Here is a 24,746-nt window from a genome sequence, read left to right on the forward strand (position 1 = left end):
TTCAGCTTCAAAGGACATTTTGGAGCTTATCTTCTGCTCTGCTAATCCAGAATCATCTCCTTGCCTCAATGATTCATAAAAAAACTATAATTTCTTAATCCAAATTGAGAAATCAATATTATATTAGCAAGGGTCTCAGATATATTATCTATGAATGAAGGATTGTCATATAATTCCTGTGTTCTAAATATCTGATTTTTACATTTTATGATTCTGCCTCTATCACTCTATCTTCTTCATTTCTCCCTGTTCTTGATTTTTCTTTCTTTTTTTTTTGGCCACTCAACATAGACTCTCATTTATTCAATCAATCAATAGAAAAGCTTAATACATGCTTCACACTCAAGTACTATGAATAAAAGATACACACACAAAATGAAAAAAAAATAATCTCTGCTTCCAAAGATTTTACATTTTTATAAAAGAGATGACACACATATATAACATATGTGCACATAAATAACAATAGCAGCTATACATACACAGACATATAAGATATATGCACACATATATATTCTGAAAATACATAAATATTTAACTAGATAATAAATAGGGCAACTGGGTGGAACAGTAGATAGAGTGCCAGGCCTAGAGTAAGGAAAATTCATCTTCCTGACTTCAAATCTAGCCTCAGCCATTACTAGCATGTGATCCCAGGCAAGTCTACTTGCCTCAGTTTCTTCATCTCTAAATTAGCTGGAAAAAAAATAGCAAACCACTCCAGTATATTTGTTAAGAAAACACCAAATGAGGTCACAATGAGAACTTAACTGAAATAACTGAACAACAAAAGAAAATAAATAAAAAATAAATACTATAGGATTAAATACATGATAGTTTGGAAGTGAGGGACCTTGTATTTGGTGCAGTGGATAGAACATCAGCCCTGGAATTGGGATGAGCAAAATTCAAATCTGGCCTCAGACACTTGACATTTATTAGCTGAGTGACCTCAGGCAAAATCATTCAGTCCTGATAGTCTTGTATCCAGGGCCATCTCCAGTCACCTTATTCCATATCTGCTCACTGAACCCAGATGACTCTAGACAAGAAAGTGAGGCTAGTGATACAGCACAGCACTCCCTCAAATTCAATTGACTTGTTTGTCATAGTATCCACCTCCCTGAAATCATGGTCTTCCAGTAAAAGAACAAGCAAATCATCATCATCAGTACTTGGAGAGATGAAGAAGGGCAGAGGCTGATGTTTGACCTGAATCTTGAAGGCAATTAATTATTCTATGAGGCAGAAGTGAGTAGGAAGCATATTTCTGGCATGGGGGATGGTCAGTGCAAATGAAAAAAAAGATGGTAAATAAAGTGACATGTTTGAGTAAGAGAGAGAGAACTTCCATTTAGTTGGACGAAAGAGGACATAATGAGGAATAATGTGTAAGAAAGATAGGTTGATACCAGAAAGAAAAAGGGTTGGGAGAGATGGGGGGAGGGATGGGGGAAGGGAGAAGAGGTGGTGCATCAGTGTCATTCTCCTTGACCCTGATCAGAACAACCTGAAGTATTGTATTCAGTTCTGAGTACCACATTCTTGAAAAGAACATTAAGAATTCGGGTTTTCACAGGACAGTCTAGAGGATAGTCAGAGACTAAGTTCAAACCATATGAGAATCATTTGGAGGAAATGGTAAGAAAAGAAGATAGTCTTTGAAGGACCATCATGTTGAAGAGGGATTCAGTCTTTTTCTCCTTCATAACTCGATGTATTTTGAGAATGGAAATATCATTAACAAATGTGTGAATAGAGAGAAGGGAGAGTAAGGAAAACTTCACTTAGAAGGTGGTACTTTGCTGAGCCTTGAAAAGAGATAAGAACACTTCAGGAAGAGATGAGGAAGGAGTACATTCCAGGAATGAAGGGATGGCTTGTATAAATTCTCAGAAGTAGGAGATGGAATGTTTGATTCAGGAAATAGCTAGTCATCATGTTCTGCTGAAATGTAGAATGCATGAAAAGGAGTGCATGATAAATAAATCTGGAATGGTAAGTTGGACCCACATGGAGAAAGGCCTCAAAGGAAACCACTGAAGGTTTTTAAATAAGGGAGAAATGTGACCAAACTGCACCTTTTTGGTAGATGTGTGGAAGATGAATTGTAGTGCAAGAACTAAAAGAACAATAAGATATATTCAGAACCACTGTGCTACATATCCTAGATCAGAGGGGATGAGGTCCTGAACTAGAGTAGACATTATATGAATAGAGAGAAGGGAAAAGATATGAGAGTTGTTATGGAGTTCTAATTGGCAATATTTAGCAAGAGATTGGATGTTGGATGGAGGGGGAATGAAAGGGAAAGGGAATAGTCAAAGATAATTCCAAGATAATATACATGAATGCCTGGGAAGATAGTAAAGCCTTTGAAACAAGCAGGGAAAACTTGGATGAAGGTTAAGTTTAAGGGAAAAGATGCTGAGCTCCATTTTTACATATTGAGACTTAAGTTGCCTGTGAGACATATTCCTTTTAACTTTCCCATCACTCTTGATGTACCATCATTTTCCCAATCACTCAAAATCATAATCTTATTCATCTTTTACTCTTTTACATCTTCTTTTTCTCTCATTCTTCAAACAATATCAATCATCAGTTTTAGGACCATTGTATCTCTTCCTTCCTTCTCCTTCCTACTATTCTCATTGTCTTTTACATTGACTAATACAAAAACCTCCTACAAGGTGTCTCTACTTCTCTTGTCACAATAATCTTCCCAATGCATTGCTCCCAGCTGCTCAAAAATCTTCAATAACTCCCCATTGCCTACTGAATAGAGTCTAAATTCTTAATTCAGGCATCCAAAATGTGACTCCATTTTTTTGCCTTACCTTCACTAATTCTCTACAGAGAATGAAATACATTTGCTGTATTTCAAACAAACTAGGCTACTGGTTTTACCCCATCTCTCAAGATTAGCTGCCTCTCTTCTTTTGTGATATTCCTCTCCTATTGCTGTAGCCTCTTCATCTGCAAGGTTAAGACAGTTCAAATGTTATCTTTTCCATGAAGACTTCCTTGATCCCTTCAGGTAAAATAATCTTTCCCTTAACTAATCTCAAAAATTGTATTACTTCTTACACATTTATCATATTGTCCTTTATATTATATTATGTTTAATGGTATACTTTTTTTTATTATTCTTGTGAGATTCTTAGCTCCTTGAGAGCAGGGACCAGGGCAGCTAGGTGTCAAATGGAAGAGAGTGCTAATCTTGGAGTCATGAAGACCTGAATTAAAATCTGTCTTCCAAAACTTTCTGGATGGGACCCTAGGAAATCACTTAATCATGTCTATTTCAGATTTCTCAATCATAAAATGAGGATTATAATAGTATCTACTTTCCAGAGGTGTTCTGAAGATTAAACAAAATATATGTTATGTAGTTAGCACAGTTGTTTAATAAATACTTGTTCTCTTCTCTCCTTTTCCTTCCCCTATCTTGGTAGTAGCTTCATTATTGAGCACAATTCACTAAACAGGCTTGTTTTCATACCTCAAGTATCTACTATTTCATCCAGATGAAATACTTTCTATATTGATACAGATAACACACTATAAAATTTAAATAGATGGTCTTTGTGATTTGCAAAACAATTCATGGATTGGTAAGTAGCCCAATTCTCTCATAATGAACCCTCTCCCAACTAAGTTAGTCCTCAGATACCCAACACATAATCTATCATCAGGTCCATTTTAATGTGCTTATACAAAGCCTGAATATTGTACTTGTCATCCTTTCCTGCACTTATTCATTTAACTTACCTGTTTGTAACTCATTCCCATACTAGAATGTAGATTCTATAATGGAAGGTCTGAATCTTGTCCAAACTTTGTTCTTCCTCCCTGGTGCTCTATACCAAGGAGGCAATGTATAAATGTTTATTGAATGAATGAGTGAATAAACAACAGTACTTCCTAGAGCTTATTATCCCCTAGCAAAACCTTCAAGAAAGCAGGGATATCATCATACCAAAACAAAGTATTGGAGTAGGAATTTAATGAAATACTTTACACATTGATGTTTCATGTGGATAGATTGCCTTAAAGTTCCACCTCAGGCCTATAGTATGTCACCTCTCAAAGAGGTAACTCTAAAAATATAGGCTAGGTAGAAGTTTTTCACCTACATTGGAAGAGGGATTTTTCCTTTCCTTCTTACAATGAAAAAGTTACAGGTATGGACCAAAAAAAATTGTGCTTACTAAATACTTATTGAATATGTAATTTATGCCTTATTCCCCTCACTGGCACTGCAGATTTAAAGCATGTTGTGAGCCTCAATAGACATTCAAAACTGTATCTTCTGAGTCACCAAGATATTTCTTTTACCAGCCAAATAAGAGAATACAGCAATTCAAAGAAAATTATACTTAACTAAGCATTATTCCAAGATAATATATATATATATATATATATATACACACAACCACACACACACACACACACACACACAAAGACACACACACATATGTATATATACTATCTATACTGTCCTGTAACACAAGTGGGAAAGTAAGAATAGAGTATATGTGATCTAGAAACACACTTGATAGTCCAGTGTGTCAGTGTAACGTAGGTGACTAGAGCACATATGTCTTGGGGAATTCCCAATCCTAATGATCAATGTTCCCTAGTTACTTAGGCAAGCTAAGTTCTCTTCAGAGATGAGGTCTGATACACTGATCTTTTTGTTGCTCTCTGCTGGAAAGCTCACTCTTGCTATTGCACCATTGCTACTGTTGTCTCGGCTTTCTGCTAGTCTTTACTATGTATCTTCAAAAGAAGAGGTCTGCCAATTGTTTAACTTGAAAAACCCATGAATCTTTGACTCTTTGATGATTCAAGCATCTCCCTCTTCCAAGTAGGCACTCAGCCAGTTAGATAGAGAAAAGACTAGACATTTTAAAAATCTTTCTTTTGAAGTGAATTCTTCTTCTTGGGTTAGTATTCCTTCATTCCAGTATTTCATATGACTTAGGGCTCAAAACTTTTTTCAGTCTTGATCATATTACAGAAGCATCCTCACTTAACAAAATTGCAAAAGAGCAGCAAGTCTCTACATCCCTTTTATAACCCATAGCACTTAAAGTTACCTTGTAAATAAACTTGGAGAAAGACAGAAAGGATCAGATTGGGTCAGTGAAATTTGTCCTATTTTCATTGTTGTACATTTCTACCTTTCTTATGCATTCTTACCATCAAAAAATTTCACAACTCCCTGAAAATGAATGAATGAAAGCTTTCATTTTCCCCCCTATATTACTACATTGACTCTTGGTCAGCTTGTTATCTACTATGATGCATTGATTCTAATGACTTCAATTCTCTACTGTACTTTGGCAGTGGATGCTCAGCCTTGTTCTACTTGTTTCTTATGCCAAGGGATTTGGGTCAGGTATCAAGTGCTTCTGAAAATCATATTTCTTCTCTGTTTCGTCTGACATAATGCTGCCTCCATCCTTATATAAAGATATCCCTTGTGTGGCAGCATTATCATTTAATAAGGCAATTATGTTCTGTTGGAGTAGAAAAAGTAATGTACCAACAGATTTTTTCCCAGGCATATGAAATAAATTTTTAAAATACCTACCATCTTCTTGATGACCAGTCTGGTTTTAATGTGCACCACATTAAACATCTTTAAAAGCATCTGGAATTAGGGAGTTAGTGGTTTTACTCATTTTGTCAATTGATACCCATCATCATTTTTAAAAAGAAGAAAGGAAGTATATGACCTCCATAATGCTGGAGAATATGTAAGGCAGGTGAATGTCACAAGAATGAGAGGAATGACCACATCACTGAAATGTCAGCTTTCTCAGACTCTCTAGTTTCATCTTCTGCACATAAAGAGGAATGTCTGAGATGATTAGTTACTGACTGATGAAGAGCAATTTTTTCATAGAGCTGGTAATGGAAACCATTGTGTAAAACCATATTATACTATTGTGTTGAAGACCTTCACTATTTACATGGGAATTCATTTTTGGATTAGGTGGAGAGGTCAGAATCTATAATGGCAAAATTGAGATTAACTGGAGCTGGAATAGTTGAAGTATGATTTGTCTTCAAATATACTTGTCTATGCAAATGTTTTTGGTGAGGATAAAAGATGTCTGCACATGAGTTCCTTGAAAGCCAAACAGGTTGATGATACTCCTTGCTAGCCAAATAGGCTAGTTGGAGTGGGAGGAAAGATGAAGAAGAAAACTTAAGAGAAGAGGACAGGATTGTCAAAAAATTTAGACTTTTATTTCATTGGTTGCTTTCAGAATTTATTAAAGAGACATGGAGAAGAACTAAATAAAGGACTAAAGAGGAGATTATCTTATATTTTGGGGGGAATGAAACAAGAGTCCTATTCAGGAAAATTTTTTGACCAGAATCCAGATTAGTCACCATGTCAGGGTTTTGTAACTTTGAGGAAAACAATCTGTAACTGAAATTCTGGAACTCAGAAGAAAAGAATCTTACTGCCTTTGAACTGATCGATCCTCTATGCATGGGATATCTTCCCTCTCATTTCTCCCTTAAAGAATGACTCACTTCTTTTAAAGCATGACTCAGATGCCACCTCCTTCATGAGGCCTTTACTGAAATCCCTCCATGACCCACCTTCTCAGAGGGTATTAACCTTACTTAATATGTACCTTTTTAATTTATTTTTCATGTATATTTGTGTCTTCCTGCTCCCAATCCCAGGAAAATGTAAACTCCTCAAAGGCAAGAAATAGTTCATTTTTTCCCCAGCTATTTGACAAGCATTTGTTAAGCCCTTATCTGCATCAAGCAATAGGCTAGAGCAGGGAACATAAAGAAATGGGAAAACAGCCCCAACCATGAGGAACTCACATTCTGATGGGTGAGGTAAAGTGGAAACTGTCAGCAGCCAGCATTATTCCTTGTACATAATAGGAGCTATATCAATGTCTTCAGAATTGAATTGTTAAAAAATTTGAGGGTCTAGAAATAAAAGTGGAATGGAAAAAAGTATCAATACCTGAAGGACCTCAAAGAAACACATATGGGAGGGTCTATTTGACTAAAGAACTGAATTCATAATTTCATTCCAAATAAATGAACTTTTCTTACTCTCCCCTACCCTTTGTTCCATGGAGAAAGCACAAGCCTTAGAGTCCAAAGAACACTTATTCCATTTTTCCAGTGTGTGTCGTTTTCATGTCAACCTTTAGTGAGTACTTCATGTTGGCTATCTTGCTTCTTTCACTGATTTTCCTCAATCACTCATTATCATGTGATAACGTAAGCATCACCTATATATCCTGTGATGTTTTTACCCTAATGTCATCAACATTCATTCATTCATTCATTCATTCACTCATACGAAAGCTTATTCATTGTCTTGTCTTACCATCTGATTCAGTCCTGATTCTTATATTTTTTTTACCTTCTCATACCATATTATCTCTTAATTTTTCCTTTGTAAACACTAAAATTTCCTATGGGAAAAGAAAACCTTTACAACCATAATTTTATCCAAGGAATATTTAAAAAATCATATTTTGGAAGTACCTTACCATAACAACCAGATGGCAAATCACAATAACTGTGAGTCCCATTCATTTCTGACTCAGCTACTCTGGACTTAATTACCGTGTCTGAGCTGAACACAGCTAAATATTTGCTGAAAACCATGAGGCTGGCGTTTTAGAAGCACAGCCTAGAATACCTTCAAAGCATTCTCCTTTCGTCAAAAGAGAAATAAATTTATTTGATAGTGTAACTAAAATAAAAATCAGCTTTTCATATTATAAGTAATAATCAGTAGGGACAAAATGATCTCTCCATTGCCTAATTATTGAATATGAATGCCAAATTGCCTAGAAACCCTTAAACTTAATAATCAGATAGTTGACCACGTTCATCCCATTTCTAAAATTATTTATTTAGTAGTGATTTGGGAAACGACAAAGTTATTTGCAAAATAGAGCACTTCAAATCATTGTGATGGCTAATGTTTGAAAATAACCAACAGGGATCAGAATACTGCTGAATGATTCTCTACTTAAACTCTTTCTTATGAAGAATGAATAGTATCTTGGCATCAGTCAAAAGACTACGCTCTACCCACCCCCCTGGAAAGATTACTATGTGATCAACATTGAATTTAAAAACAAAAAGAATAATACTCATGCCAACTCATCTAAAACAAAGAGAGCAATACTCTCAGACCTGTATTCCAAAGGTGACCTTTAAAACAAGCCTTATCACAATTAAGAAGTTTCATTTTGTTATTCTCAATATACATTATCCAGGCAGAAATTGGTGCCTTTGTTTGGGACTGTTTGAGATTCAGCTCACTCCTCTTCTATCTCCAGTCCTGATTTGCCTTTGACATATTGCTTGTATCCCTGAGCCTGGTGAGGGCTGGGACACCCATGGAGCTTTGTCAGTCATACACAGGCTTTTGAAAGATCAAGTGATTTATATTTCCCCTCATTGGGAGGTATTTTGTCTGCCCCATGAAAGAATGAAAAGAGGGCTCTTCAAAATGTATGTGGTTTAATATATTGTTCCAAACTTAAAAAAAAATAACCCAAGTGCCACCAGAGTCCAATGTTTGTGCGTTAAGCAATATTAATCAGCCCTAAATTCAAGAAAATACAAACCAATTGATAGTGTAACCTTGAAATGAAACCAGAATGTAAAGTACCAATAAAACTTTGAAGTGTTTTGCCCTTCAACTGAATATTCTTGCTCATTTCTCAGAGACTAGAACAAAGGAATAAGGTTACCTTATAAAAGCAATCTAATGTACATCACTTGTGAAGAATGAGTTTTTCAGACTTATCACACATTTCGCATGACCCCCAAACAGGGGAGAGGAAGGAATTTCACTAAATCATCAGACAGTTTGCTCATATTTTTATTTTTGAGCAAGTTACACATCCTGTTTCCTTAATTGTGCATCTCCTAACCCTAACCCCAGCACATTCCAAGGCAATGTAACCCCAACTTGACATCACCATGGTAACTGATTCATGTCCATTTCCTCATATGATTTCTTGTAACCAGGGGGGCCAATAATTTGTAATATGTCTGATCAGGCTAGAAAAAGTAAATGGCTATAGAAAAAGAACAAAAAATAATCTCGATGAAGCTCAAAATCATATCTCTATTTTCTTTATCCCCACACTCTTATTCAGCCAACTGATCATTGACTTCTGCTTAAATATTTCAACTCAAATTTAATCTCATCACTATAGCTATTCTAACTGTAGTCCATACATGTATCTTCTGATGCATCCTTCACAGATGTCCCACAGACAAACCCTACCCCCAACTATGCCTAGCTCTTCCCTTCAGAGTTTAACATTTTGTGGGTACAAACTAAGCATTTACTATGCTTAGTTACACATCTGCTGTCCCTCAGTCTTCCTACTAGACCAGCCCACCTCCCTTTCTGGCCATCCATCTCCTTTTTATGTCACTTCTCACATACCAGATCCTACACAGCTTAACTACATAACCTTAGTCATGGAAGTTCAAATTCCATCAAAAGCACCAGTCCAATGATTCCTTTTTTCCTTCCTTCACACTTCATTAGGCAATGTATGAAGCAAGTTAAGCTTCTCTTAAATTCTGAAGTCCAAGTGCTTCCTAGAATAAATTTAACTAAATTGATAATCCTTGCTTGCTCTAAGGAATCCCATTTCAAATCAATAAACATCTGTTATTTTACACATGGTAAGAATGATAAAAAGCTATAACATGTGATGTAAAAAACATTAAGAATCACTTCAATAAAGCAAATCTTTGCTTCTTCAAACCTCTTAGAAGATATCTCCTTATCATTGGTTTGATTGTATTTTGGTTCTCTGGGTAGGCTGGTTTGGTGGGGAAAGACAATTTACTCCTCTAGGAGTTTAGAGAAAAAATCAATGAATGAAAAAACATTTAATAAGTGTCTACTGTGGACAAGGTACTGTACTACCCTAAGTAGAGTAAGCTTCATTATCTTTTCCTGTTTTTCAGTCTTTCCTCAAAACTAATTTAGAAAGACACTAGGGGAAGGGAGTGGGAGAGTTAGAAAGGATATTGCATCTTGAAGTTTCATTTAAGAAAAACATCTTGGCGCAATGGATAAGAGAGTCAGCCAGAAAGATCTGGTTTCAAGTCTTCATTCTGATTCATAAAAGTATTTGAATCCAGATGCGTCACTTAACCTCTAAGTGATATAGAAACTATAAGAGGGTTCAAACTAGATTGCACAGTAGTTAAATCACTAGCCCTGAAGTCAGGAGGACTTGCTAAATTCAATCTGACTTTATATACTTAACAGCTATCTGACTTTGAGCTAGTCACTTAACCCTGATTCCCACCTTAACAAAAGAAAGAAAAAGGGAAAGGAAAAGAAAAGAAAAAATTCTACAAGTCCATATAATGCAGAGAAGAAATAGCCTAATTACAAATGAAGTGAAAGAGGGAATTTTCTCACCCAAGAAGCTGCTACAATACATTATTTTGTCTATTTGTATTATATGTATTTTTATTTGTATTATGTGTATTTTATTTGTACTTTTACTCATATAGAGATTTAAAGTTTGAAAATAATTTCAACCATGAGAAATATGATTTCAGTCTCATTTGATGATATCTGATCCTCCCAATTTGGGGGAAAAAATGATGTGACTTGACTAGGGTCACAGAGCTAGGAAATGGAGTTTGATGCTTGCCTGAGTCCAAATCCTGTACTATAACCATTATGCCACCTAACTTCCAAACCAATGAAATCATAGACTTAGTCCCTAATTATATTTAAATAGAATTGCTTATACTCAAATAGATTCCCCCTTTTTATGAATTTCCCAAAATAGCTGATATTTTTCCTACTAAAATGCTGCAGAAATAGCCTAATTACAATTTCACTTCTTCCATAACCACTGTTAACAATTTTTTAAAAAAATTAAATGGAAAAAGACTGGATAATTCAGTCCTGATAAGGCTTCCTTATTCAATTAATGGAGAAAATGTTCATATATTTCATTTCAACTATAAAATAGCAGCTGGTGTTAATATGGCACTTGTCACTATCCCATCTTCTATCAGAAGGCTTTCCCAGGACTTCTTAGTTCCAGTACTTTTCCTTTCAATTTCCTATGCTTCCTATATACATAGCTTGCTTGTACATATTTACTTGCTTGTGGTCTTCCCCCTCCCTCCCCCAATATATCCCTGTCTCAAAGAGGAGGAAACTCAGGTGGAGAGATTAAGTGATTTTCCCATGGTAAATACTGGAAACAGGATTAGAGCCTAGATCCCTGGGGATATCTAGCTCACTAATTTTCTCAAAACAAGACACTGCCTTTCTCATGTATAATTCAAGAGCTAGAAGGGATAGATTATTAAAATCTAATTCTCTTATGTTATAGAAGAAGTCAGTGTAGAAGTTTAGAAACTTTTCCAAGGTCAATGTTTTTCAATATTCAAGTTCAAGTGCTTTTCACTCTCATAGCAGGGGAGTCCTATTTTCTGAGAGTAAGAGACAAATGGAAATCCCAAACTTGTCACTCCAATCTAGGTCTGTGTATGGGCATTGTGTATTTGCAGTATATTAGCAAAACAAAGAGCATGAGCAAATAATGGGATCTATTCTCTACTACACAGCACTAAACAGTAACCTATTAGCCTTAAATTGTTGCTTTGGCTCCCTAAGCAAGTGATTTACTTACTTTGTTACTTACTTTATTCCATAAAAATAAAATATCACTTGCTATTTGGTCATCTCACCAAACCATATAAATTCATGTCTAGGCTGATTTAAATCATAGCAGACTTGAAATATCAACTCCTATTGCCAATGACTCAAAATGATAAAGAAGGGGAAAGAAAGAGAAATGAGAAGAAGATACAGAAATGAAAATATAATAGGGGCAAAGACAATGGTCCTTCAAATATTCCTAATTCTAAGCAATGTTACCTCAATTTTATTTTAAGTTTTTGAGTAGATGAAGCACATGAACAAAATTGCTGAATGTTGAAGATACATGAATAAAAGTTAATGCTATAATAAGATGAAACTAACAAATTAATCTAATATTTAGACACATTTATATAGAGAGATATCTATGTGCTGTACATAAATATGAATATGTATAATTATTCTTTCTCTACATGGTAATTAGGATATAAATATATCAATGACATTATTTCTTTTACTCAACTGAAATTATCACTTCTTCAATCAGCAAAGTGGAGGAGAGAAGAGAATTAAACCCAAAAGGAAATTGGCTTTATATGGTCTTTGGAACATCTCTAGATTCATAACCCAGGTCACCTCAAACAGCTGTGTTTCTTCCTTCTGCTATGCAGTCATGATGCCAAAATTTTCCTTTCCCAGGTTTGCTTGCTGCTCTAAATTAACAGAATCAATAAAGTGATTTAATAGAATGTCCCTTTCCCTCAACTGTGTCTCTCCCACTGCCTAAAATATATTTCCTACTGCTAAGGAAAAGGTAGAACAACCATAGGAACCATAAAAGGATCAAATGGAGATAGAATGAACCAACAAATGGTCAGTTCTCTGGCCTGTTCTGATGGTTGCTTCCCAAAAGAAAATATACTTCCCAGATCAAATCCAAGGACTCAAAGCCATTTTTCACATTTATCTCAGTACTCTGGGATTTTGCAGATTCTCTATAATCTAGTAAGGGATTTCCATTAAAATTTGTCCTCCTCCAAGTTAATTCAGACTCACCATCTGAGGGGTTATTATTGTCTTTAGCCTTAGTCATGGCAACTTCCTTACTCTACAAACTACAGTGGCTCCTTTCTATATCTAGGATAAAACACAAAAATCTCTCTTTTTTTGGTGTTCAAAATAATTCAAGATTGAGTCACCTACTTCCTCACCCCAAGTTTTCCAGGATCTTACACATTTCACTTCCCTAATACCCTTTGTTCCACTGATTATAGTCATTGACCATAATCTTATTATTCCTCAAATAAGACACTCTCCCTCTTTCTACTCCAAGCATTCTCTAGTTGTCCTCCATGCGTGAAATACGCTCTCCTATCATCTCAAACTAATGATTTCCCTGGCTTCCTTCAAGTCCCAACTAAAATTCCATTTTATAAGAAATTTTTTTAACTACTTTTAATTGCAGTCTTTCCCTCTTTTTAATTATTTTCTGCTTTTTCCTATACAGAACTTGTTTGTACATATTTGTTTCCCTGTTGTCTCTTACATTAGATTGTAAGCTCCTTGAGCAAAGGGACTGTCTTTTCTTCCATTTCTATACACAGAACTTGACATAGTGTCTGGCATATAGAACATAATAAATATTTATTGATTGATTGACTAGTTTAGAGTTTTCTAGACTCTGATAGCTCCAATGCTTTACGTTTATGCTTAGCAAATATCTGCTGACTAGCATAAGATTTATGAAACCTCATCTGATTTTTTCCAACTTAGCAAGTTAAAGAGACTTATAGCTTCATGATTCCAAAATTTGAATTGCTTGGATTTTTGAATCATAGAGTTGCAGCTAGAAGACACCTCAGATATCTAGTCAGACTGACCTCATTTTATTAATGAGAAAACTGAAGTGCAGGGAAGTTCACTTTCTCAAGGTCCCATTGATAGTGTCAGAGATAGTATTTGAACCCAGATCAGGGTTTTTTCCAAAATTGAGGTAAACGTAGGTAAATAAAGATTGTGACTTACCTAGGATCACATAGTTAGTAACCATCTGAGACTAGATTTGAATTTAGGACTTCCTGACTTCAGGCCTAGTGCTCTCTATACATTATGCTACCTAGTTGCTGTTACTTCTATTATTATATAACTTATATCTAGCTATTACATATTTATATGTATTCATTTTATATGAATGTACTTATTTATAATAATAAATATTGTATAAATAAAATTTGCTTATATATGTATGTATTTATTTCCCCATTAGAAATAAGCTCCTTTGAGTAAAGATTCCTTCATTCTTTGTACTTGTAGGCCCAAAATACTATTAGATTGATTGATAATGCTTACATTCTAGAATTATGTAGCTATTAGAATCTCATAGAGAGGATAGTATCAGGTGAGACAAATTGCATGGTAAGTTTTGGATTTAAGAAAAATGACTTTGGTGGTAGTATATAAAATGGATTGGGAGGAAAGAGACTTTAGGCAGGGGACTGATTAAGAGATTAATTCAATAGTCTAGGAGAGAATTAGTGAGGGCCTGAATTAAAGTGAGAGCTATTAGAATAGAGAATAGATCAGATAGGAGTCATGTTATAGTGGTAAAAATGTCAAGATTTGACAAATGACTTGTATATGGAGAAATAGAGACTGAGAAGCTGAAGATAGTGCTCAAGTTATTAACATGGAAGGTGTGGAAGAATGTTAGGTCCTTGGACAGAAATAGAGAAATTTAGAAGAAGGAATAATTTGGAGAAAAAAGGCCTGAGTTCAAATTATGTTATGAGCACAGTGACCATAAACTTTGTATTCCTTCAGTACCCAGCAGAATGTTTTGAATAAAGGAATTGTTTAATGAATGATTATTAATTGGATGAAGTATTGAATATCCAGAATTCATAATATTAAAAGAATACACTAAAAATGCTAGTAGTTTTGAAGACTATTATTAAGTGTTTGATCCAAGTCAAATCCAAATCGTAAGGTGAACCTTACATCACGCCAATATGGGACCCTTGTACAATCACTATTCTAAAGACAAGAGAAAAGAAAATGATAGCTGCAGAGAGCCTACATTCTAAAGATTTAGTGGGGCAGGACTAAAATTAATTGTCATACAATGGGTGTCAGGGTGAAACTAGTGCTGAGGGTCATAGCTTCTGAGCAGATCAGAAAATCTATAGCAAACAGAACTCAAAAGTCCATAGAAACCAGGTCACCACTGTGTAAACACTTTGCACTGTTTTGTCAACAGACAGAAATATCACATCAGTTTGGTGTAAACAGACTAATAACATGCAGAAGCCAGAAAGCTTCTCTGCAGAAGCTTTGTGAACATTGAGCAGAGTCACATGGATCATCATCTTTAAATTTTGTCTGAGCATCTTCATCTGAGTGAATAGATCACTTTTCCTGAAACATGGTTGAATAGAGGCTTCTAAAACCATCATTTTAGAAGACAGGACAACTGGCTTTTTAGTTTATAAAAACTTTCAAGGACTTGATGTCCTAGCCTATCACCAGCTAATTACTGACCTGAGTCAGTATTATAATCCTCAGGGCTGCCCTCCTGCTTCTCAATTCCACAGCTATTCCATAGCTATAATTCAGGAATTGTAGCTTGGACACACCTGAAAGCAGCAGATTAGACTCCCTGGGTAATGCAGGATCTCTGGGACAGACAAAGGAGAAAAGGCACCCCATACATGATAACAATGATAATATATCATTACAAACTATGTCTTTCAAACCTTATAAAAAATCGGTAAAGAGTGATCACCTTTTATAGATGAAGGAAAGGTTGTGACTTATCTAAGACATCCTTTAGCTAATAAATGATTGAACTGAAACTTGAACCAAAATGTTTTGACTCATAGTATAACAACACAGTACAGCTACTCTTTTTTCTGCCCTCTTTGGAATCTTAAAGAAGCTGACATAGAAAACTGGGGATGGGGTGTCTGGGCATATACAAAGTAGTTGTATGACCTTGGGTAAATCATATGCATCAAATCTCAGTGCCTTATAATTCTTTAAAATGAGAAGTTGCCAATCTGTATCAGGGAATGGGTTTCTAAAAATGGAGCTCTCAAAATGAATGAAATCACAGGTTTAGACCAAAAAAGTGTGTGTGTGTGTGTGTGTGTGTGTGTGTGTGTGTTTATGTGTACACAATGTTATATAGAATGAGGTAACCACCAAAACTATTTGTTCATTTCTACAAGTGCTTCTTATCTCTTGTCGTGGCTTTCCAAGTTTTTTTTTTTAATCCTTATAATAAACGTGTAAGGGCAGCTATGTGATGCAGTGGATAGAGCACTGGCCTTGGAATCAGGAGGACCTGAGTTCAAATCTGGACTCAGACATTTAATAATTACCTAGCCGTGTGGCCTTGGGCAAGCCACTTAACCCCATTGCCATGAAAAATCTAAAAATAAAAATAAAATAAAATAAATATGTATTGTGACTATGTTCAAAAATTGTATATCTCATTCTCCATTTTAAATAACATGGCACTCTGGAGCCATGGCTTTGAAGAAACTCAACTAGTATATTGTCATTGTGGTTGGTGGGTGAAGAGAACTAGGAGATAGCTTCCTATTTTAGCTAATTGTTCTTGCTTACTAAATCCTAAATTCAATAATTTCCCTAATACTGCAAATCCTAAAAGCTTCCTCTAAATTTCAATGTCCCAATAACCAATCCTAGTTAAAGCCCAAATAGGATTTGGACTTCTGATGTCATTTTTAAAGGGAAATTCTAAAGTGGAAATTCTTTTTACCAAGCCAGGTCATTTCTTCCTTTGCAACTTAAAAGTTCTATATAGTTGCTCAAAGCATGAGAGGTTAAATGTCTTGTCCAGGGTCACACAGCCAGTATGTGTCAGAGATATCCAAATATTTCTGGCTCTCAAGGTAGCTTTTTTTAATTCGCTCTGCCATGCTAGTCTGTCTTTAACTCTGAATAGTCAAAATAAATTTGAAGGGCAGAAAAAGTATAGTAATTGTTTGCCTTCTCCAATCTTTCCTCTTTTATTCATACTATAAGTCTTATATACAAATATATAAAATTCACTTATCTTCAATATTTTCATACCCTATGAATGCTACATTCTTCTAGCAATCATCATTACTTTTAACATTTCAATACAGATATTTCCCTTGAATAACTAATTACATACACATACATATAGATAAAATATACACACATACATATACACTACATATTCATCTAGAGTGCAATTATATATACAAAACATATATATTTATATGCCTTATTGTCTAATTCTATATGTATGTATGTATGTATGTCATATATTTGTGGATATAAACCTGGAATCAGGAGATAGTGCATGAATAACTACACACACACACACACACACACACACACACACATATATATATATATATATATATATATTCACACACATATATAAATAGTAATGCTTTATCTCCTAATTCCATATGTATGTGACTATACAGTGAGTATATGTGAGTTCATATTTATGTTCACATATGTATCTATACATACACACATGTATACATGATATTTAACCACATCCACATATTTATACATATACATGCCTTTATTTTGATGATAAAATCCTTCAAGACAGGAACCGTGGTATTTTCTTGTTTTTTAAACAACTCACAATGCTGCATTGGTCATAGAATGGAGGCCAATGGAGGCCAATCTTAGGAGACTTCATGGTTGCATATGTTTTGTTCAAAGACAATCATAAATAAGTTTTGAGAGATTCATTACCAAGTTAGTAATGGTGGAGGGGTGGAAGTTGAAGTGATGAATGTTTCAGATACAGAAAGTAAAGGAGTTTTGACATGAATTGGTGGAAGAAGGCCTTATCCCCATGAAACTATACATCCTTGAAGTAACTCACAATTATAGAGTACATTAGGTTTTATAAAATATTTGCCTCATATCAGTCTTAGAAGATAGGTGCTAATGTCCCCAATTCACAGAGAAGAAAATTAAGACTTAGAGATTTTATTTGACTTGTTCAGGGTTGTATGGAATGAGTTAGAGATCCAAAACTGAAGACAAGTATATAGTGACTATATCCAGTATTTATCCATTATCACCCTTCATTATTCTTTGGCTCCTTGTTAGTTCCCAGTATTTCACCTTGATAAAAAAAATCAGTTTTTGTTCAATAGATTACCCAACAAATTATAATTAAGTATGTATGTGGGAGATGGGAATGAAGGGGTATAATAATTATAAATCCAACCCCGAAGTCATGATGATCTGGGTTGAAATGTACTAGCATTGTAAACCTGAACAGCCATTTAACTACTCAGTGCTCTAGACAATTATACAACACTCTTAAATAGCAAAGGTTGCTACTAACCATTAGACCTACTACAGTGGAAAGAGGCTGCAAACTATATCATTTGGAATGCTCATAGGGGAGAACTCCTGAATTCATTAATCTACATATCTACAGCTTTATAATAATACTGTGTGTTTGTGTGTGTGTGTGTGTGTGTGTGTGTGTGTGTGTGTGTGTGTGTGTGTGTGAATCAGGGCCCCCTTAATACTTAAAAAAGATTTTTAAATGGAAATATAGAATACCTGGGATTGTGATTGCAAGTCCATGGCACCCTGCCTCTTTAAACTGTTGGCAACAACTGGAATGTAATAGACAACACACACTAGAAAGGAAGTCAAAAAGCAGTCTCAAGGTCTAACTAGAGTTGGTTTACTGTCTTTTAAACCATTTACTGGTTAAAACCTTGGATACAAACTTCCCTCTCTCTTTTGAAAAGCAATCTGTTCTTTTGTAAAATAAGAATTTTTTAACTTTTATTTTTAGTATTTTTTCAATATAATTACTCATCCAGCAATGAAATTCTCCTCAGCGAGTCAGCTAAACTTTCTAGATCACAGATGACATAAAATTCCTATATGCCTCTGTTCAAAGTTGACTTGACTTTCATTAAATGGAATTGATATTGGGAGGTATGGGCCAGTCCCTGGAGGGGATATGAGCAGTTGATGTCATTTTTGAGACTTAGGATTCTTTGAGAAGGTGGCTAGTTCCCTCCTGGGGCCAAAGTACCTAATAAATGCAGACAATAAAAGTGTTTGGGTCATCCCAAAGTGAACAATTTAGTCAGTCATCCAGCTGTTTGTCTCTATGATGCCAAGCTTCCACATGTTTGGAAAAATCCAGATAATTGCTTGGAATTTTCCAGTGGTTTTGACATGCTATGGACAAAGTCTTGAATTGCTAAGAACAAAGAGTACCTACAATAGATTTAAGAGTAGAGTTTTTAAAAGTATAAGAGAACAGCTTTAAAAATTCTATATCAAATTCTCATTCTGGAGAGCACTAGGGGAATATTCCCATAACAGCACTTTTTAAAAAGAGAATGTGGATGTATCCTTTGTGGTTTCTGAAACCAGAGGTCAGTAGCCCACACTGTCAGAATCAAATGGCACCAAATGTCCACAAAGAATGCACAGAATCTATGGATTAATATGCCAGTTAATATTTCTGTACCATTCTTTCTCTAAAGCAGTATTTTTACCATCAGGGAACATACACAGTAAAAAAATGTGTTTTGCTTTACAACTAAGACATGATTGATGTTTCACTAGGAAAGACTTTTCATAACACAACAGATATCCCCTGACAAGAAAGTTATTGATACAAGTAAAGTACATTATTGCAATAATGTTAAGATTCAGACTTTAACAGGAGTAGGTAAAACAATAAAGGGAGAGAGAGAGAGGGAAGGAGGGAGGGGGGAGAGAAAGGGGGAGAGAGAGAGAGAGAGAGAGAGAGAGAGAGAGAGAGAGAGAGAAGTAAAGTAGAGAGAGAGAAGGAAGGGGATGTGAAAGTAAAGTAAAAAAGAGGAGGAAGAAATGAAGTCAAATGATGTAGTGAATAGTGTGGCTGCATCTGGACATGAGTTCAAACTCAGTCTTAGACACTTACTATGTGACCCTGGAAAAGGTATATAACCTTTCTCTGCCTCAATTTTCTTTTCTGAAAAGTGGGAGTAAATAATAGCACTTACCTCTTAGAATTTTCCTGAATTTACAATGAAATATTTGTAAAACACTTTGCAAACCTTAAAATTATATACAAATGCTAAGTATTATTATATGTGATTTGGAGTCAATCATTGGCTTAGAATATTGGCACACTATATTGATTTTGTATGTTTGTCCTTCATTTGCAGACATCATAGATATCTTGACTCATGTCAATGGAATTTCAATGAGGCAGTTGCACTAGATCACCAGCCTCTCTCTTTCAGAATCATCCAAAATCCAGTACAAGAGAAAAGTCAAGATGATTAGAAATAGACCAGGATTCAATGGATGACCTTTGATGTCTGACCAAGTTCTTAGGATCACAGTGCCTGTTTCAGCTGCCTTCATGGCCATTGGAACAAACTGTTCTCTTCTACTCATTGTACTGGGGAAAGTCTTCACATGCTTCAGGTACACCCCCTACTGGTTTGAAGTCTATTGATAACTCTCAACCTGGTTTAGCCCATCAAGGCACAGGTAAAAGCTGGATGCCACATAGATATATAAAGAAGACCTACAAGCCCTCATACCAGAGACATTAATCCTCCTTATGCACCCAACACATTACCTGAAATTATCATTATTCTACTTTGTTATTCTTTCCTTCATTAGATTAGATACAGGTATATGTGTGTCATACACATATATTTTTTCAACATTTCAGTATACTGAAAGTGTTATTTTTTTAGTAATTATTGTTATTTCAGCACTTTTAGATTTTCTCTGGCAATTCTAATTCCTTTTTCATATAGCCTATCCTGGCCTTTCCAAGATTAACATATATACATATATGTATATTATATAAGTATATATGTGTGGATGTGTGGATATATATAAAATACTATATATGTATACATTTAATGTATATGGAAAATAGATTTACATGTGCTTATACAAATTAAAATGTGTGCATGTACATTTTGCATGTACATATATGTTCACATAACCTCAGAAAACCTTAAGCTGTCTTCCTAACTTTCTAAGGTCTCTAATTTGTTAGTACTTATGCTTGAACCAAATGAAGAGAAATAATCAAGACTGATACTATTTCTAGGGAAGTACAACCAAGAAGACATCAATGACTAGTGACTACCTTCCCATCTCTCTATAAAATCTTTATGGGAATGAGCTGTCAAAGGTGTCCTTGGTGAAAATATGAGAAGAGAACAGGCAGGATTTCATAAGTGATTTTGTACAACATACCTCATTCTCATAATAACAATTGATTAAAGAGTGAAAAATATAAGACCTCATCTGCTGATTACAAGAATCTTTGAGTGAACAGAGATACATGAAGTCTGCAATTTCCTCCTCCAGTGAGGTTTCTCTACAATTATTGGCTAATAGGTAGGTTTCTATTATGCTAAAATAATGGGAGTATTCTTATTCTTATTCATGCCATATATAGGAAGAGGGAGCTTTTTGGTATTTTGCTGAAACACAAATTATATTATCCTGAATCTTGCTATTATTGAATTTTTAAATGTCTTAAATCTGAATTAAGAGGACAAATTTAGTAAGAATTTAGATTATAAATATGTTAGTGAATTCACTGAATGAAAAGGCTATAGAATATGGTCTAAGGAAATATGGTACTTTTTAAAAGCTCGTGAAACTCCAGAATTTTTATTTATATTCTCCTGAGGTTCAAAATAAATTTATTATAGATATTTCATTTTATGGTTGTTTTCAGTTGCATCCAACTCTTCATAACCTCCTTTGGAATTTTCTTGGCAAAGATACTGGAGTAGTTTGCCATTTCCTTGTCCAGCTCACTTTTTCAGCAAAGAAAGAAACTGAGGCAAACAGGGCCAAGCAACATCCAAGGTCACACAACCAGTAAGTTTTTATTCACAAAATTGAGTCTTACTGAGAGGTACAGAATTTTATTCACTGAGTCACCTAACTGCCCAACATTTTATTTATTTCTGTTAAAACATTTAGTGCATACCCTTTGACCCAGCAATACCACTACCCTGAAAAGATGATAAAAAATGGTAAAAACATCACTTGTACAAAAATATTTATAGCAGCCCTGTTTGTAGTGGCAAAAAAATTGGAAATTAAGTGAATTTTCTTCAGTTGGAGAATGTCTTAACAAACTGTGGTATAGGTAGTCATAGAACACTATTGTTCCATTAGAAACCAGGAAGAATGGTAATTCAGGAAAGCCTGGAAAGATTTGCATGAACTGATGCTGAGCGATATGAGCAGAACCAGAAAAACATTGTACACCCTAACAGCAACCCTGATGGACTTGCTCATCCCTTTAGTGCAACAACCAGGGAAAATTTTGAGTTATCTGAAATTGAGAATACCATCTGTATCCAGAGAAAGAATTATGGACTTTGAAACAAAGACCAAAAACTATTACCATCAAATTAGGGGGAAAAGCATTATATTATTATGCAATGTTAATATCTCATACTTTATTGTTCTTCCTTAAGGATACGATTTCTCTGTCATCACATTCAACTGAGATCAATGTAAAACATGCAACCAATCTAAACACTAACAGAATACCTTCTGTGGGGGGTGGGGAGGGATGAATGGGGGAAAATTGTAAAAATAATTTGTAAAATTGTATAATTGCAAAAATTGTAAATCTCAAAATAAAATCTTTCTTTAAAAATGTATAGTTTTATGTATATGTATATATATATATATGTTCCTTTTGTTTTATCTATGAGTCATTACTTATTGTCTGCCTTCTCATAAAATTCTCCCTTGTAATCAAGAAAAGGCTAAGGAAAACAAACCAAGGCAAGGATTATGTACGATAGTGTATGTAACCACTTGTTGAGTGAAAGACAGAAATATTTGACATCTATTTCTAAAAAAACTTATAAAAATTTATTTTTGACTGTAAACAAAATAGGTAGAGATAGCTAAAGCTGATATGATTTATGTATATCACCAAGCAAGCATACTGGCATGGGTCCAAATTCAAAAGATCAAAACTTCTTTCCACAAAGTGTAAGCAAAGCTCTATCTCAGTTTCCTCATCTGTAAAAATGGTGATAAAATTTGAAGCACTTATGTCTCAGGGTTTTTAATAAGGAAACACTTTGGAAATTTTAAAGTACTATATAAAATTGAGTTAAAATCATTACTATTTCTATTATCATCAAGAACACATTCATTGGTGTTATGTTTCATTAGTTTCATTAGAGTTAACCTCAAAATTAATAGGTAATCCAAACAATGCCATGAACCTGAATGGTTGAGAAGGTGAACAAACTCAAAGGGGTCCCTGGTGCTGAAACTGGATGGTAGTTAAAATAACTGGCCTAATATAAAAAGTTGTCATTAGAAAGATATATGACCAAAAAAGGGAGCAAATAGTGAGAGCAAAGGGATCCTGATGAAAAACCCGTGGTTCTCACACATAAGCACATATAGTCAATTCTAAGCATTTGGGGCAGAAACCTTGGAAAGAATTTATGAGAAGTCAGTGGCTAAGAGTCACAGGAAATGTATGGTCATGGATGACCTGCAACCAGCATCCGGGATATATCAAAGCAAGTAAATAAGCATTTATGCATTAGTTCTGAAAACAAATCATGCAAAGGATAGCTACACAAAGATAGTACTAACTACTCCCAGGAACTCTGCTTCCCTCTGATTGGAAAGGGTAGAAGGTGAATATAAAAGATTTTCATCCAGATCCTTCATCTAAGGAGAGCTCCCAGATTTTAAATTTTAATAGAAATATACAGAGCAAACACCTCAAATTCCCCACTCAAGTTCAGGATTTTATTCTATGATAGATACCCTTTCTTTCACTTCATACCTATTTTTCACGTTATCTTCTCTCATTATATTATGAGCTCTTTTAAGACTAGGGGATGATGGGTTTTTTTCCCCTTTTATTTGTACATCCAAAGCATAAAATAGTGTATGATTCATAGTAGGCACTTAATAAATGTTTATTGGCTGATAGACATGGATGCTTAAAGTAATCTGAATAATTTTCAAATGGCTTTCCCTTTTTTTAGTTAGGTGAAGAAAAGAGTAAAATTGGTGATCAAAATTTGATTATTGGCTTACCTCCAAAGAGTTGTGAGCAAGCATCTTCTTTTCTTTGTAGTGGTAGTCATCTATGGATGTGGAACACAGCATTTATTGTCAGATTTGAGTGATATGCTAGTTTTACCTACCTGCATTTTTTTTGCTTTTTCATTTTCAATGTTTGTTATAAATAATGTATTTCTGGGTGGGAAGGGGAGGTACATTTGGAAATGAAGGTGATGTACAAACAAATAACATCAATAATTTTTTGAGATAATGCTTAGAATGTTCAGGAAAAAGATGACCATTCTTAATTAATTTTCTACCCTTATGTAACTTTGTAATTTTCTCCACAATTCAATGTTGCTGCCAGCCAGGTGAGTTAAAAATCAGAGTGTGGGTAATTGGTGATATTTTGATGAGTCTGTTTAGATTCTGGAGTCTTTCTTTCCCCTTATCAGTAGTTTTCATGATGGGAGGCATGTGTGCTGTTGGTGGTAGCATTGCATTTCTATTTTAGGAGAATGCATATTCATCAGTCATCCATGCCAAATTTGGGAGCTTGGAGACAAGCTGTGCCAGACTGCAAGGTTAAGCTCTGATAGTGATATCTCTGAAGGGAAAGAGCTAGTTACCTTTCTTCTTACCCTTTATCTGAAAGTCTAGCTTGGCTTACTGCTCTAATGGTAACTCAATATTGTGATAGCTTGTGTAAATCTGGTTATTTTCACACTGGGGTGGTTTTGTTTTCCCATCAGAAAAGAACTAATTTAGAAGGAACTCAATTATCCTAATTATTGTAATTGAAGCATACTGTCCTTATTTAGGATGTTGGTAGATGGACTAAAGACCTTGAGACCCTATCAGTCATAAAAATAAGAGTGGTTCTAGTGATAAGCAAGCAAAAGTTCTGTCATCTTTCAAGCTCCTTATTTACTCCTCATATAGTAGAAATAGTATTAACTTTGGAAACAGAGGAACTGAGTTCTAATCCTGG

The sequence above is a fragment of the Macrotis lagotis genome, chromosome 3 (genome assembly GCF_037893015.1).
Source record: "Macrotis lagotis isolate mMagLag1 chromosome 3, bilby.v1.9.chrom.fasta, whole genome shotgun sequence".
In the NCBI taxonomy this organism is placed as follows: domain Eukaryota; kingdom Metazoa; phylum Chordata; class Mammalia; order Peramelemorphia; family Peramelidae; genus Macrotis; species Macrotis lagotis.